We start from the raw sequence: 9,428 nt of genomic DNA, 5'->3' as shown, positions 1-9,428 counted from the left end.
CTAAGGCCCGTTTGACTTCACATTCCAGGATGTCCTGCTCTAGGTGAGTGATCACACCATCGTGATTATCTGGGTCATGAAGATCTTTTTTGTACAGTTCTTCTGTGTATTCTTGCCATCTCTTCTTAATATCTTCTGCTTCTGTTAGGTCCATACCATTTCTGTCCTTTTTTGAGCCCATTTTTGCATTAAATGTTCCCTTGGTGTCTCTAATTTTCTTGAAGAGATCTCTAGTCTTTCCCATTCTGTTGATTTCCTCTATTTCTTTGCATTGATCACTGAAGAAGGCTTTCTTATCTCTTCTTGCTATTCTTTGGAACTCTGCATTCAGATGTTTATATCTTTCCTTTTCTCCTTTCCTTTTCGCTTCTCTTTTTTTCACAGCTATTTGTAAGGCCTCCCCAGACAGCCGTTTTGCTTTTTTGCATTTCTTTTCCATGGGGATGTTCTTGGTCCCTGTCTCCTATACAATGTCACGAACCTCAGTCCATAGTTCAGCAGGCACTCTATCTATCAGATCTAGGCCCTTAAATCTGTTTCTCACTTCCACTGTATAATCATAAGGAATTTGATTTGGTTTTCCCTACTTTCTTCAATTTAAGTGTGAATTTGGCAATAAGGAGTTCATGGTATGATTAGATAAACCTGATTGTCTACTATTAAAGTTACAGTAGGTGATACAAGTAAGTCACGATGTCATAAATAAAGAATAAAATAAAATTTATCTCTGCTACAAATAAGCAAGTAACTTCCTGTTTTGGAAGAAGTGGTAGTAATGAAGATAAATACATAAGGTTCCCTTGACTTTTAAAGACTAATGAACATTAAGTGTTTATGTAATATTGTTGCTGTTTGGAGGCTGAGTCATGTTCAGTTCTTTGCGACCTCAGGAATCGCAGCACACAAGGCTTCCCTGTCCTTCACTATCTCTCTGAGTTTGCTGAAACTCATGTCCTTTGAGTCAGTGATACCACCCAAACATCTAATACTGTTGCCCGCTTCTCCTTCCCTCAATCTTTCCCTGCATCAGGGTCTTTTCCAGTGAGATAGTTCTTCACATCAGGTGGTCAAAGTATTGGAGCTTCAGATTCAGCACCAGTCCTTCCAATGAATATTCAGGACTGATCTCCTTTAGGATGGAATGGTTCGATCTCCTTGCTGTCCAAAGGACTCTCAAGAGTCTTCTCTAGCATCACAGTTTGAAAGCTTCTATTCTTTGATGCTCAGCCTTCTTTATGGTCTAACTGTCACATCCATACATGACTACTGGAAAAACCATAGTTCACTATAGGGACCTTTGTTGGCAAAGTGATGTCTCTGCTTTTTAATACACTGTCTAGGTCTGTCATAGGTTTTCTTCCAAGGAGCAAGTCTCTTTTAATTTCTTGGCTGCGGTCACCATCCACAGTGATTTTCAGAGTCCAAGAAAATGAAATCTGACACTATTTCTACTTTTTCCCCATCTATTTGCCATGAAGTGATGGGACCGGATTTCATAATCTTAAGTTTTTGGAATGTTGAGTTTTAAGCCAGCTTTTTCAGTCTCTGCTTTCACTTTCATCAAGAGGCTCTTTAGTTCCTCTTCACTTTCTGCCATTAAATACCATTAAAGTGGTTCCATCTGTGTATCTGAGGTTGTTGATATTTCTATCAACAATCTTGATTCCAGCTTGTGAGTCATCTAACCAGTATTTCACATGATGTACTGTGCATATAATTTAAATAAGCAAAGGTAACAATATACAGCATAACACGCCTTTCCCAGTGTTGAACCAGTTGGTTGTTCCATGTCTAATTCTAACTGTTGCTTCTTAACCTGCATACAGGTTTCTCAGGAGGCAGGTAAGGTGGTCTGATAGTCCCATCTCTTCAGGAATATTCCACAGTTTGTTGTGATCCTCACAGGTCTTTAGCATAGTCAATGAAACAGAAATAGATGATTTTTGGAATTCCCTTGCTTTTTGTATGATCCATTGGATGTTAGCAATTTGATATCCGGTTCCTCTGCCTTTTCTAAATCCACCTTGTACATCTGGAAGTTCTCAGTTCACGTCCTGCTGAAGCCTAGCTTGAAGGATTTTGAATATAATCTTGCTAGCATGTAAAATGAGTGCAAAGGTACAGTAATTTTCCCATTCCTTGGCATTGTCTTTCTTTGGGATTGGATTGAAAACTGACATTTTCTAGTCCTGTGGCCACTGCTGAGTTTTCCAAATTTGCTGGCATATTGAGTATGGCATTTTAACAGCATCATTTTTTAGGATCTGAAATAGCTCAGCTAGAATTCCATCACTTGTGTTAGCTTTATTCCTAGCAATGCCTCTGAAGGCCCACTTGACTTCACACTCCAGATGTCTGGTTCTAGGTGAGTGACCACACTATCATGGTTTTCTGGGTCATTAAGAGCTTTTTTGTACAACTCTTCTGTGTATTCTTACCACCTCTTCTTAATCTTTACTGCTTCTGTTAGGTCCTTGTCATTTTTGTCCTTTATTGTGCCTATCTTTGCATGAAATATTCCCTTGGTATCTCCAGTTTTCTTGAAGAGATCTCTAGTCTTTTTCATTCTGTTGTTTTCCTGTATTTCTTTGCATTGATCGCTGAGAAAGGCTTTCTTATCTCTCCTTGCTATTCTTTGGAACTCTGCATTCAAATGGGTATATCTTTCCTTTTCTCCTTCACCTTTCACTTCTCTTCTTTTCTCAGCTACTTGTAAGGCCTCATCAGACAACCACTTGCCTTCTTGAATTTTTTTTTCTTGGGGATGGTTTTTGTCACTACATCCTGTTCAGTGTTATGAACCTCCATCCATAGTTATCTGGCACTCTGTCGTCAGATCTAGTCCTTTGAATCTATTTGTCGCCTCGACTCTCTGGGGATATATTTAGTAAATGCTAGCTTTGTGAAAAATATTATTTTAACCTAACATTCATTTATATTCTGAATAATATGTAAATGATGTGCTATATAACTTTTTTTATTTTTTAACTTTACAATATTGTATTGGTTTTGCCATATATCAGCATGAATCCACCACAGGTATACATGTGTTCCCCATCCTGAACCCCCCTCCCTCCTCCCTCCCCATACCATCCCTCTGGGTCATCCCAGTGCACCAGCCCCAAGCATCCAGTATCGTGCATCGAACCTGGACTGGTGACTCATTTCATATATGATATTATACATGTTTCAACACCATTCTCCCAAATCATCCCACCCTCTCTCTCTCCCACAGAGTCCAAAAGACTGTTCTATACATCAGTGTCTCTTTTGCTGTCTCGTATACAGGGTTATTGTTACCATCTTTCTAAATTCCATATATATGTGTTAGTATACTGTATTGGTGTTTTTCTTTCTGGCTTACTTCACTCTGTATAATAGGCTCCAGTTTCATCCACCTCATTAGAACTGATTCAAATGTATTCTTTTTAATGGCTGAGTAATACTCCATTGTGTATATGTACCACAGCTTTCTTATCCGTTCATCTGCTGATGGACATCTAGGTTGCTTTCATATCCTGGCTATTATATAACTTTAATTTGCCCAGAGATTTCTTTGTTTCTGGACAGGTAAACCACACAGTTTTCCTACATTATTCCCAAGCAAATATTCATTCAAGTAGTATTTATCAGGTCCCCACTATAAATGATAGTGCTATCCAGAAATTCATAATTTTTTTGAACAAGTAAGAGAAAAGCTAAATATAGGGTAACAAGGAGACTTAAAATATGATTCAGTGTTAAAGGGAATGGTATAAACAAGGGCAGCTTCCCTGTTGGTTCGTACAGTAAAAAATCTACCTGTAATGCAGGAGATGTGGGTTTGAACTCTGGGTTGGGGAGATCCCCTGGAGGAGAGCATGGAGACCCACTCTGGTATTTTTGCCTGGAGGATCCCATGGACAGGGGAGCCTGGCAGGCTACAGTCCATAGGGTCACAAAGAGTCAGTCATGACTGAGTGACTCAGCACACATGCACAGAAGCGGGGGACGCCATTCTGTCTCTGTCTCTGTACTTGACTGTGTTCATCATTTCCATTTTTTTCCCATTTCCTACAGAAACAAGTTCAGAACCCTTTTTAAGATCATGCTGCAGGAAGCCATTACCTTTTAATTTACCTACTGGGGAAACTATTTGCCATCTCTAACAGACACGTTCTGAAGAAAATCAAGACTGCTTACTCAAATATGTTTTCTGGCGCCCCACAACAATTTTTCTTCCTTTGTAGTAATAAAGTTGTCCTCTATGAATCATCTACTCATCTTTCCCTACTGACCATGTCTCCCACGATCACTGCAATGGTTTAGAGTAAAATAACAATGAGATAGTATTTAGGACATGCATAGATAGTGCTCCCAGCTGGAAAACAAGGTGAGTCAAGCCATCATGTCAGTGTATGGGCACCAAGTAAACACTGCAGGGGTGACTGGCATTGATCATTGATTTCCAGTTCTCCTTTTCTTTCAGTTACCCACTCTGGTAGAAGTTAAGGTCTGGCCATGTGATTAGCTTTAGTCTGTGATACGTAAACAGAAGTATTTAAAAAACCAATGGGCAATTCTTCATATCCTGATTTCTCTCTGCTATAATGTTAATTTTACAATGAGCCTCATTAGCTCTGGTCCCAGAGTAAGAACACAGGAACAGGGCCCCACTGACCCAAAGTGGATGTGAAATATGAGCAAGAAATAAAATTTTATTGTTAAAACCACTGAGATTTACACCAGCATGATTTCACCTCTCGTGACAAGTACTACTCTATTACTATGTGTAGGTCAAGGGAAGAATCCATGGTGAGCCTTCTCAACAGTAACAATATTGAAGGGAATCTATAGTATGAGATTTGATTAGGAAACCAAAGTCTCAACCACTCTAAAATCTGTCCATTGTAAGACCCAACGTTGATCTAGTAGTAGCTTTTGTGAGGAAAAGAGATTCACATTGAAAGTAGACAAAACTCCTTAAAAAAAAAAATATATAGCGTGAATTTGTCCATTAAAGTAAAATATCTATTTTACTTATTATCTTACCACAAGGCTTTCTTTTTATTGTCTCAAAAGTCTTCAAATTATTAGTCCTTCCACATAGATACATAGTTTTAAGGTAACATGATCTTTCTTGTAACGTGTGTGTGTGTGTGTGTATGAATGTGTGTGTAAAAGAGAGATAGAAAGGTCTTGACACGCTTAGCTTACTACTTTTAGGGAACCAAAAGAATTTTAAAAATATTGAATACTGGGCATTCATCTGCATTTTTTGTTTAATAAATTGTATCATTTTTCATATTAGTTTTTCTTGTTGCTCACTTACTAAATCCCATCTGACTCTTTGAAACCCCATGGACTGCATTACACTAGACTCCCCTTTCCTTCACTGTCTCCTGGAGTTTGCTCAAATTCATGTGCATTGAGTCGGTGATACTATCTAACCATCTCATCCTCTGCTGCCCCCTTCTTTAGCCTTCAATCTTTCCCAACATCAGGGTTTTTTCCAATGAGTCGTCTCTTTGCATCAGGTGGCCAAGTTATTGGAGCTTCAGATTCAACACCAGTCCTTCCAGTGAATATTCAGGGTTGATTTCCTTTAGGATTTACTGGTTTGATCTCCTTGCAGGCCAAAGGACTATCAAGAGTCTTCTCCAGCACCATAATTCAAAGGCATCAATTCTTCAGCACTCAGCCTTCTTTATGGCCCAACTCTCACATCCATACATGACTACTGGAAAAACCATAGCTTTGACTATATGGATGTTTGTTGGCAAAGTGATGTCTCTGCTTTTCAGCATGCTGTCTAGGTTTGTCATAGCTTTACTTCCAAGGAGCAAGCATCTTCTGATTTCATGACTGCAGTAACCGTCTGCAGTGATTTTGGAGTCCAGGGGAAAAAAATGTGTCACGGCTTCCTCTTTCCCCTTCTATTTGCCGTGAAGTGGTAGGACCAGAAGCCATGATCTTAGTTCTTTTAATGCTGAGTTTTAAGCCAGCTCTTTCACTCTCCTCTTTCACCTTCATCACGAGGCTCTTTAGTTCCTCTTTGCTTTCTGCTATTAACGTGGTATCATCTGCATATCTGAGGTTGTTGATATTTCTCCCAGCAATTTTGATTCCAGCTTTGATTCATTCAGCCTGGCATTTTACATAATATACTCTGCAAAGAAGTTAAATAAGCAGGGTGACAATATAGAGCTTTGACATATTCCTTTCCCAATTTCTAACCAATGAGTAGTTCCATGTCCAGTTCTAACTGTTGCTTGTTGACCCACATACAGGTTTCTTAGGAGACAGATAAAGTGGTCTGGTATTCCCATATCTTTAAGAATTTTGCAATTTGTTGTGATCCACAGAACCAAAGGCTTTAGCATAGTCAATGAAGCATAAGTAGATATTTTTTCTGGAATTCCCTCTCTTTCTCTATGATCCAATAGATATTGGTAATTTAATCTCTCTTTTCTCTGAGTTTTCAAAACCCATTTTGTACATCTGGAAGTTTCCAGTTCACATACTGCTGAAGTCTAGCTTGAAGAACTTTTAATATAAATGATTTATGTATGTTAAACAATTGTCTTAAAAGCCACCAGCTTTTAACGTATAGGTGTTTATCAACATCAGAGTGCATGAATTGTTTGCATTAATATCTCATAGCTTTGACAATTCTTTGACCTATTCTGAGATATATAGTAATTCCTGACTTTATTTTCATTGTCTGAAGTGAGAAGAGAATTTGTTTCCTTGAATCTCAATGACAAATCAAAATTCAGCTTTATTTACTTGCATACATCTTCTCAGCTTTGGTTCTCTAAAGCACTTGATTATTCTTTACAAGAGAATGAGGATGAGATACCATTACTTTATTGTATTTACATTTAATATCTTTTTTGTACTCAGTTATATACGTAAAAACTTTATTTTAGTGATGCATCATAGTGCAATGTTGATAAAGGCTTTTTGAATGACAATGAGATATCCAAATGTAAGCTATATAATTCATCTCTACATATGGTGCTACCAGTGAAAATATCTGAGACTGAAATCAGATTAACAGTTACTTCCTATATATTGCTAGATTCGCACACACAAAAGCTGTGACAGTTGTGTCCCAATTTGCTCTATGTTCTAACACCTGGACAGTCACCTTCAACAGTATTCATAAGTTATATCTCCAATTTGAAATATTAATATGTGAATTAAGTGTTCTGGAATTCAGTGAACTTTGATATTGAAAAATGACTGAATCTATAAATAATACGACAGTCATATAGTTTAATAAGCATTTAAGTTCAATTATAGATATATAAAGAGGCTTCCTAGGTGGCGCTCATGGTAAAGAACCCGCCTACCAGTGCAGGAGACTTAAGAGAGGAAGATTCGACCCCTGGGTTGGGAAGATCCTCTGGAAGAGGGCATGGCAACCCACTCCAGTACTCTTGCCTGGGGAATCCCATGGACAGAGGAGCCTGGCGGGCTACAGCCCATAGCGTTGCAAAGACTCAGACACAACTGAAGAGACTTAGTACACATGCGTACATTGATCTGCATATTTCTAACATCTGTATATTATATTAGATATAACTAATATACATGTTAAGGAATAGGTTAATTTATATTTTGATAATATAATTTATATACATATATATATATATATAAACCACAGATAATAAACCATGTGATTCTTATATTAACTCCCAATTAGTTTTCTCTTAAGAATTGATGAGCTCTTTAGTCAGGTGTGATTAGCAAACTGTTTTGTCTTTGAATACAAATCAAGTTTCTAATTATTAGGGTATTGCAAGATCATTCTGTTGCACACTATTCCATTCCATATTAGCTTTGTTGAACTGATTACTTCCTCCAGAAACTTACCCTGTAAAATAATTTCAGAAAATTCTCACTTTTTGTGAATAAACAAAGGTCATACTTTAAGTAGCTTTCCTTCACAATGTTTGTAAAAGTGTTAGTTTTCCTACAATAAGTGTTTTCTAGAAAAAATACTAAATCTACTTTCTGGGAACATTTTTTTTTTTTTAATTTTGCCTGTTACTTTCCTATATATCAGAACTGTGTTCAGTTCAGTTCAGTCACTCAGTCATGTCCGATTCTTTGTTATGTTGGCACTGGGAAAGCAGATATTTTTTGTCATTAGGGTTGTCTTGTTTTCTGGGTGTTAAGTTGGTATGGTTGAAAAGATCTTGCTCTTCAGCAGCCTCATCTATAGTGTTTTCTGTCCTCCTGCTCTACAGTCCCTTCCCCCTCTGCCACAGTTCTGAACGTTATTGTCTCATTTGTTTCACATCCTTTACATGGTAAACAACATCCCAACACAGAGAGACTATAGCATAAGAAGAATTACCAGAGAATTAATTAATTTGAATTATCCTAAAGTGATAAAAATGGCTTCCCTTGTGCTTCAGTGGTAAAGAATCCACCGGCTAATGCAGGACATGCAGAAGAGGCAGGTTCAGTCCCTGGATTTGGAAGATGCCCTGGAGTAATGGCAACCCACTGCAGTATGTTTGCTGGGAAATCCCATGGACAGGGGAACCTGGCAGGCTACAGTCCATGGGGTCACAAAGAGTCAGACATGGCTTAGTAATTGAACAACAGTAGTGTGATAAAATATAGCATGTTTATTTTATTGCAATCATTATTTTCACTGATTTCAATTTTCAAAAAACTTAGACCAAAAATAATTTCCATTTTAATAGAATTTGATAATCACTTCTATGTGTGTGTGTGTTAGTCGCTCAGTTGTGTCTGACTCTTTGCAACCCATAGACTATAGCCCACTGGGCTCCTCTTGTCCAAGGAATTCTCCAGGCAAGAATGCTGGAGTGCATTGCCGTGTCCTTTCCTGGGATCAAACCCAGGTCTTCTGCATTGCAGGGAGATTTTTTACCATCTGAGCTACCAAGAAAGCCTCAACCACTTCTCTAGCTACCTATAAAATACAAATGGTTTTGAAAGAAAGAGGGTAATTGCTCACTGTTGTACAATAATAAGACAAACCTTTGTTCATTAAGAGATTTTGTGAGGTGAGGAATAATAAGCATCAATATGGGCATTACTACCCCCTGGTAATTATAACTGGAAAATGTTCAAACGAACATTGTGATACTCTTTTTTTTCTTTCTTTCTTTTTTGATGGACTCAGATTTTTAAAGAAGAAGAATTTTGAGTTCAGGGAATTTTCAATTGATTACAAAAATATTGTCTCCACATTGTCACTCTAAGGAATGTTGTTTATATAACACTAATACTTTGTGTGAAAAGGAATTATAATTTTTAAAAAGGAATATGTAAGTGGCAAACAACCAACTCCCTCATCCTCAAATCTTTATAAACAGAAAGGTTTTGTATTACTACTGAGTTCTTAGAAAAATCTTTGCTAGAGAATTCTAAATAAATCCTGATGCTTAATCGGCTTTGCCCTT

The 9,428-nt window shown here is 37.6% G+C and overlaps 1 protein-coding gene across 1 annotated transcript in view; it reads left to right on the top strand.

Moving 5' to 3' along the window:
- The window catches only part of PDGFD (platelet derived growth factor D), a 147,112-nt gene that overhangs the window by 30,455 nt on the left and 107,229 nt on the right, over window positions 1-9,428 (top strand). The window lies entirely within an intron of this gene.

The sequence above is a fragment of the Bison bison genome, unplaced genomic scaffold, assembly GCF_000754665.1.
Source record: "Bison bison bison isolate TAMUID 2011002044 unplaced genomic scaffold, Bison_UMD1.0 scf7180017864107, whole genome shotgun sequence".
Classification (NCBI taxonomy): domain Eukaryota; kingdom Metazoa; phylum Chordata; class Mammalia; order Artiodactyla; family Bovidae; genus Bison; species Bison bison.
This window is presented reverse-complemented; position numbering and strand designations above follow the sequence as displayed.